Here is an 8,020-nt window from a genome sequence, read left to right as displayed (position 1 = left end):
TGAAAGGAGGAAAGTCTCATCCAGGTCCGGCCATACCCGTACGGCCCTGTCCCCCTCCTCCTCCGGCGGCTGTTGGCGGAAGCAGATAGAGCTGACGGTTTTGAGGGCGGGAGAGTTTGTTTCGAATTTTACGGTAGCTGGTGTCAATTGGGAAGAACCAGCTAAAGGGTCAACTGGTTTGAACCATTTCCAATTGGGAGTAAACTGGTTTGACCATGCGCAGTTGGGGAACGAGTGGGAGTAAACTGGGACCAGTTAGGGATTTAATTAACTGGTTGAAGCAATGCGCAGTCGGAGCTCAAATGGTTTTCCATTCCCAGTTCACATGGGGCACCAATTTTGACAAGTTGGGGGTGTATTGACCTTTGCTAATGAAGAAAACTAAAAAGACTTGCATTTTTAGATTTATACAAATAGGGAAATTTTTAATTACTAGGTACCTTTATGTATAAAAAAAGCAATAAAATTTTAATTAACTACATTTTTTTAATCGGAAAATATAATTAGGTTACTAGGTACCTTCATGCATTTATAAAAAAAAAGTAATTAAATTGTAAGTAACTCAATTTTTTTAATCGGAAAATATAATTAGTGGCATAAAACGTGTTTACCTAAATGAACATTTAGTGCATATATAAAAATGTATTAAAACATTTATTTAAATACCTAGAGTATTTTTTTTTTCCTTTTTCATAAATAAATTGATCTTTTGGTCAATCACAGCTCGCCGGCCGCTGTGGCCTGCCGGTGCGGATTAGTGGTACGCGCTGTTGACACATAGCGCTGCATATGCGAGGTACGTCGAACCAACGTCGGACGGACGCGGTAGAGAAGGGACGCCATTGCCGAAGTTGGCGTACTGATAGACACGAAAATGTCAAAACCATATCTGCGCTCCTTTGGACCCAACTGCACACACGCCATGGTGGCAGCGATGAACTTCGAGGATAGAATGATGCAGTTCAGCGATCGGAGGGCAACCAGGAAAAACCAGACAGAAGAGAAAAGCGCCGCCTGGAGCACAATGGCGAAAATGGCGGGAAGTCTACCTCGAAAATGCTCGACTACGACACAAGCAATTGGAAATGTTGGATTGCAACGTGGGAGCGCTACAGCATCTTATCGGGACCTCACCTGCGCAACGCGGGAACACGGGTGAGCGCCTTTCTTTACGCCGTTGGAAGAGAAGCTGAGGTCGTCCTTACTTAATGCCAGCAGACGCCAGCGGCCGATCTTCCTTCACCTCGCACGAACACTACCTCTGAAAAGCAATTCAACCGGAAGCGTGTACGTCACCGAACCTAGTATTTAGTTTAGTCCTCCGAGTTTTTGACAATAAAGACTCGTCAACCCTCCATTATGTGCCTGCCGCGTATCGTTGTTTGCCGGAGTTGGCACTCTCATAAAGACTTGTTTTATTGCCTGTCAACTCGCCTCGCTCAGCACGACGATACGCTTCGATGGGGGCCGCATCGCTGTCAGGCTCTTCACCCACCCACTCGTGAAAGAGTTAGGGGCATCCAGTGCCACTATGTTCACGTGCGTCGCGCCTGGCTGCACGTCCGCATGGCGTCCGCGCCGACGCGTAGCGCGTACGGATCGACGCCGTCGCACATCCTCACTTTAGACTCATACCGAGCCCTTCTGGGGCCCACAAGCTCACCGAAATAGAAAGGCAGAACTCATGGCGAGTGGCTTTCGCCATCGCGCTGTGCGGGCGGTACAGTATCCGTAGCGATAATTCCGTGCGGCGCACGTGCGGCGGCGGCGGCAGCGTCCACCTCTCAGTACCTCATGGCGGCCGGGAGTAGAGGAAGTGACGCCACGAGGACGGGCCACATCCATCGTCGGCGGATAAGCCAGTGAAGGTAAAGGTTCCGCAGCCCTCTGCCTCGTTAGGAATAGGAGACAATCAAGCCGTCAGTCACCTCCAGTGCAATGATGCTGTTTCGAAAGTCGCTTACCATGCCCAAGCGAATTGCGTCATCGGCCCGTAGGCCCTAAATGATAATCGACATAGCTTGCATAAGAACCAAGCCCATACCTTCCAGCGCTGCCGCCACTCCATTCCCGTTTCATTCTGAGGCCGCGAAAATGCGGATTGATTCCGGAATCATTAGAGAGCGGCGACTCCGCAGCACTATAAAGAGGTATGTAATACTTACCACATATGCGGCAAGGAAGCACGTGCTGTCATTGTACCGGGCCCCACGGTGCGACTTATTCAAAGGAAGAGCGACACCTGAAACGCCGTTTGACTCCGAAGAGAAACAAAACTGCCGCTGCTGCCGCTACGCAGCAGCTTTAACCATTTTACCAACTTTAACCACGCTGGCTGGCGTGAGAGGTAGCACGTGGCGCATTAAGTCTCGCTCGGCCTGGCCCCGTCTGGCCACACTCGCGCTGCTCGCGCACTCGCGCACTCACGTGGGGGGGGGGGGGGGGGGGGGGGGCATGACGTCATCCACGTAACTTTCCCAAACCTCCGACGCAATGCATGACTCTCTGGCGTAAGCAGGGGTGGAACGAATTTGCCATTTTGCACCAGATGACGCGAAACTACGCCACATTCAATTACTTGTTTTATTAGAGGCCAAAACGTACGCCCCTAAAATTGTATTTATTTTGGTTTCGGTTTCTGCTGGCTCGCAATCCGTTTCTTAGCTTGGTTTTGGCTTGGCTACAGTCGTTGCTACTGTTGTTCGTCTGTAGCTTTTATTTTGTCCTATGAAGAGTTTTTTTTTTCTTTCTTTTTTTCACTTTGTTCGCATCCCGGGCATCCCGGGTAGGAAACGCGCGAAGGAACTCGGGGATCGGGTCCACTGATCTCTCGGGTCCCACGACCACCATCTGCGATCGGATTCTTTAATCGATTCGGCCGCGAGTCATCGCCTGTCAGCGATGACCCGGGTTTTGGTCGTCAGCGAGTCGACAAGAAATGATCAAAAGTAAGTCGTTTTTTTAGTACTTTATTGTTAAAGTTGGAATTACATTACCGCGAGATAAATGACGATTTGATGAAGCAAATGCGGCTCCGGCAGAGTATCGGAGCAGTCGTGGGCACGTTACCAGCAAGAAGTAACAGTGTTACAGATACCTAGGGGGAAAAAGTAACTCTCTTACAGTTGCGGTTCCCGTCTTCCAAAAGTAACGTCTTACGGTTACTGCGAAAACAGTAACGCCGTTACTTTCTCGTTACAGTACAAAAATGGACTCCTGAAATCACAAACCAAAACAATATTTTGGTCAACTGAGATTAGAAAAATTTAAACCCAAAGGGTGTTTTTTCAATCATTCATTCAATCATTCATTTATTAATACTGTCAGCCCATTATGCTATTACAGCTGTGGGTATACAAAAATAAAAGATGAAAGTAACCACTATACAAAGAGTTATTAAACAAGACAATGGATTGCACAAGACCGCACAAGAAAAAGTTACAAAACTGAAAGCAGCACAGGTATTAACATTTCACAAGAAAGCTGAAACTTGGTCAGTATTTGTACGAATACGGCTTTTCACGACTGTCACATTCGACAATATTATGTATACTTTCTAAAAAGGCATTAAGGGATGTTGACGAGACAGCAGAATCGGGCAGCATATTCCACTCTTTGATGGTTCTAGGGAAAAAACTGAATTTAAAACAATCATTTCGTACAGATGGATTCGTTAGTGCTGATTTCGAAGTAATCCGATTTGTTGATCTTTATAAAGTTATGTATAATTTAGAAAAGGAATATCAATCTTTCGTACTTGGTCCTCGATTTCAAAGTTGGGAGATTTGCGAGTTCACATAGTTTTGTAGGAGAAAATGCTTGGCCGAATTTGTTAAAGATGAACCTGGAAGCAAGTCGCTGAATTTTTTTCAATTTATGGCAGTTTGTTACAGTATGTGGATCCCACACAATTTTCGCGTACTCAATAATCGGTCTTACCAGAGCTGTATAAGTGAGGCTTCTTATTTCCGGAGTTGCACTAGTAAGGTTTCGCCTGAGGCACCATAGTGCTTTGTTGGCCTTAAGAAAGACTTTATCAATGTGGGTATTCCAACGTAGGTCTGGTGTAAATACTAAACCTAGGTACTTATGCTCTTTTACTCTTTTAAGTCCGACGCCGTCAATGTGATAGTTGTATGCTAAAATATTTTTTTTTCTAGATAGTGACATGAAGACTGATTTTCCAAGATTTAACACCATCTGCCAATTATCACACCATTGTTGAATTTTTTGTAGATTACGATTTAGTTCGTCCTGGTCATCTGGAGTTTCTATTCTATGGTATATCACACAGTCATCTGCAAATAGTCTGATTGGAACGGTTATGTCTTTATGCAGATCATTTATGAATATTAAAAACAAAAGGGGACCCAAAACACTCCCCTGGGGAACCCCTGAAGATACAGGTGAAAGGCTAGACTTACCCCTTAACTTCTACAGACTGTTCTCTAGAAGAAAGATACGATGAAAACCACTGTGTGACGGCTGAATTTTTAAAAATTACGTAAATTTTCAGTAATAGCTTAGAGTGCGACACTTTATCAAACGCTTTCGCGAAGTCCAAAAACACTACGTCAGTTTGACCGCGACAATTAATCGTATAAGAAAGGTCATGTACAGTTTCGATAAGTTGGGTTGTGCTGGAAAGTCCCTTCCAAAAGCCATGCTGGGATCGGAACAATAATTTATAATCTTCGAGATAATCCATTAAATGTTTAGATACGATATGTTCAAGCAGCTTCGAACATGTACTAACAAGCGAAATGGGCCGATAGGTGCTTACGTCAGACACACTGCCACCTTTGTGGATAGGAACCACTTTCGCGCATTTGCAAGCACTAGGAAAAGAACAATTATTGATGGATGACTTGATAATCATGGATAGATATTTGGAGACCCGAACTGCGTACCTTTTCAAAAACTCATTTGGAATTCCGTGGGGCCCGGGGCTCTGTTTTGTATTGATATTAAGTAAAAGGTTCAAAACTCCTTCCTCGTTTATTTCTATATCTTTAATAGGAGGGCTATCTGAAAAGTCAACAAATCTAGGCAAGTTTCCATCGTCATCAATAAACACAGACGAAAAGAAAGTGTTAAATTGTTCCGTGCACTCTTCATCATTGGTTTCATCGCTAGTGCTACGCGATTTGACCGAGGGATTAACGCACCGCCAAACTTGTGTGGTGCCTCCCTGAGAAATTTTTTAAGTGTTACATTGTGAAATTTCTCTTTAGATTTCCTTACTTGCCGTTTTAATTCCTGACTCATGCGGTGAATGCATGGTTTATCCTTGATATTCGAATAATGTGAACGCGCTCTCTTCCGTTTGAGTTTTCTTTTTGCATGTATTATTTCCCTATTAATCCAGGTGTTTTGGTTCCTAATTTTTTATTATACTTTGGAATAAACCGCTCGAGGCTTTGCTTAGTCATGTTCGTAAAGAAGTTCCATAGCGTGTCAGTACTGGCATTGTATTGGAAAAGAAACGTGAGGTCATCCAATGACTCTTCAAGATAATCGAGCATGCTGACATCATCGGCAGCCCCGAAACTTAGAAACGTCTTTTGTGAGTATTTATGCGTGATATTTGGGGTCATTTCAAAAGACGCAAGTACCATTTTATGATCCGAAGGGCCCTCAATAGTTTCACAGCCGGAAAGAAACGATTTCAAGCGTGCCGATATAAAAACTAGGTCCAAAATTGATGATCTTGTTGAAGTCACTCTTGTGTGATCAGTTACAACCTGGGTTAGATTGTAGCAAAACGCAGGCTCTATTAATTGGTCACAGCTAGCTACTTCCGTCGATCCAGGAGAAAGTGATAACCAATCTACCCCGGGTAAGTTAATATCCCCCAAAAGTAATATGTTGTCCTCGTGACGTAGATTCAAATCCATATAAGTTTGAAGCTTTATCATCACATCAGCCGGCGAATTCGGAGGCCTATACATTCCACCAATAAAGACAGTACTATTATTGAGCTTAGTTTTAATCCACAATGCTTCAACGTCACATACTTCATCAAGAGCAGAAAACTGAATGTTATTTTGAATCATGATAGCAACTCCACCTCCTCTTCCTTCTCTATCCTTTCTTACTATTGTGTAGTTCGGGGGAGTTACTTCAGAGTCGAGGACATCTTTATGCAACCACGTTTCTGTAATTACGACGATATCAGGGTCATGTTCCAGGATTATGCTTTCAATTACATCGACTTTATTCAAAATACTTCTGGCATTCCTGTTCATGATCTTGAAGCACACAGGTTCTTTGAATTTTCGTCACTTATTTTCATCTCCCGGGGTGGTTTCTATGCGAGTCTCGAGGGGACGAAAAGGCAAACAGCGCGCAGAAAACGGGGACTAGAGGAAGTGCAGACAGGACAAGCGCTGACTCTCAACTGAAATTTAATCACAAGGAAACAAAACAAAGAAAACAGCAACTCCGCCCACGTCACATGACAAATTCACCACGTGTCCAAAAAAAACATCTCTTTGCTACTCAGGCCCAGTGACGTTTGGCTTACGCAGTTCGCGCCGGCTTTGGTGATTGCATGCGCCTCCAAAATTTCTCTACTCACTCTTTCCCTACCATTGCCAATGATACTAGTCTTACTGAAGATAGGTTTGCACCCACAACTATGACAATGCAATGGCAAATGCCCCCCTACAGCTCCAACCACAGATCGCAACGACAAGTCATGTTTAAGTGCCATGAGGGGACCCTCATGGCACTTAAACCTCTCATTAATGGCTTCATTCCAGGCATAAAGGGCATCGTCCACTCTTAGCTTATCGAATACTAATTTCACTTTGGAACCCCTTCCTCTCTCTTCTGCCGTAGAATTCCACAGGTTTTTGCGGATCTGAACAACCCTTTTAGAGAAATCTTCACAGATGCTGATTGGGGTGGGTACCTTTGAGCTTGAAGCAGTTCTTCAAAATAGCCAGTTTATCTCGGAAGTCTGAAACCTTGAGCATAATCGGACGGTCTCTACCTGAAACCTTTTTTCCAAGCCTATGTATACGCTCAATAGAGATTAGTTTATTATTTAGAATCTTATCAAAAACGTCATCATTCACCCTTTTTAGTAAAATTTCTTCGGTTTCTTTGCTAACTTCTTTACTACCTCTAACAATAAGATTGTTTCGTCGGGAACGATTTTCTAACTCGTCAATTTGCCTGGCAAGTGTTTCAATTTCGGCGTCGCAACCGCCGACAGAGTGTTCGAGCTTTTCAAGTCTAGCCTCAGTTTCATCAACCCTTTGTAGCTTTTTTTCTATTGTCAGTAGTCTGTTCTGCATTTGGAGCATCGTTGCTTCGGACGATGCCTGTTTTGTTTGTATCTCTGAAATCTTAGACAGGATTTCTTTCTGAGTTTGAATCATTTCATTGAACATTTCTTGCGTAATCGGTCCGGGGTTTTCCTCAACATCTCCGGATAGCTTTAGTAAAAGCACCGCTGTTGAGAAACACTCACGTAGACAATCAAGGACTACATGTGAACACGGCAACACTAACAAGCAAAAATGATCAATATGAAAACCAAACTTACGAGCACCAACCTGCACAAAAAGTGGCACGCTTGGTGACATTGTCACGGCGGTGTTGCCGTGTCCACTGAGGCCTGAAGACGCTGGTATTCCTTTTATATCCATCGGTGGCGCTGATTCCTCAAGAAGCGATGACGTCACCATGCCCATCGGAGATGCGCTCAAGACGCTGCCCACGTGCAGCCCTTGCGATGCGTTGATGACAAGGCGATGAACGGAGTTTCCATCCGCAGATAAAGTCGGTGTTGCGTCCAAGGCTGCGGATAAGCATCCAACGATGATCTGCACAAAAAATGGCACGCTTGGTGACATTGTCTTGGCGGTGTTGCCGTGTCCACTCAGTCATTCGCCTTGTTTAGTCATTCGCCGTTTGAGCATTTTGATGTGCATAATTTATTTGCAATAATTGTTATAACTTAGAATCAACTGTTTCTCAAAATAGTCATTGGCCCATCATTGGCCCACGT

General features: G+C 44.2%; 2 pseudogenes; one reads left to right on the top strand and one right to left on the bottom strand.

Moving 5' to 3' along the window:
• Positions 1 to 960: 960 nt before the first annotated feature.
• Positions 961 to 1,627, top strand: LOC120850216 (annotated as a pseudogene).
• A 4,617-nt stretch (positions 1,628 to 6,244) lies between these two features.
• LOC121045569 lies at positions 6,245 to 7,664 on the bottom strand (annotated as a pseudogene).
• Positions 7,665 to 8,020: the final 356 nt, after the last annotated feature.

Source organism: Ixodes scapularis, unplaced genomic scaffold (genome assembly GCF_016920785.2).
Source record: "Ixodes scapularis isolate PalLabHiFi unplaced genomic scaffold, ASM1692078v2 PGA_scaffold2__306_contigs__length_199485367, whole genome shotgun sequence".
Taxonomy (NCBI): domain Eukaryota; kingdom Metazoa; phylum Arthropoda; class Arachnida; order Ixodida; family Ixodidae; genus Ixodes; species Ixodes scapularis.
The sequence above is the reverse complement of the archived record's forward strand: the minus strand, read 5'-3'. Positions and strand labels throughout refer to the sequence as shown.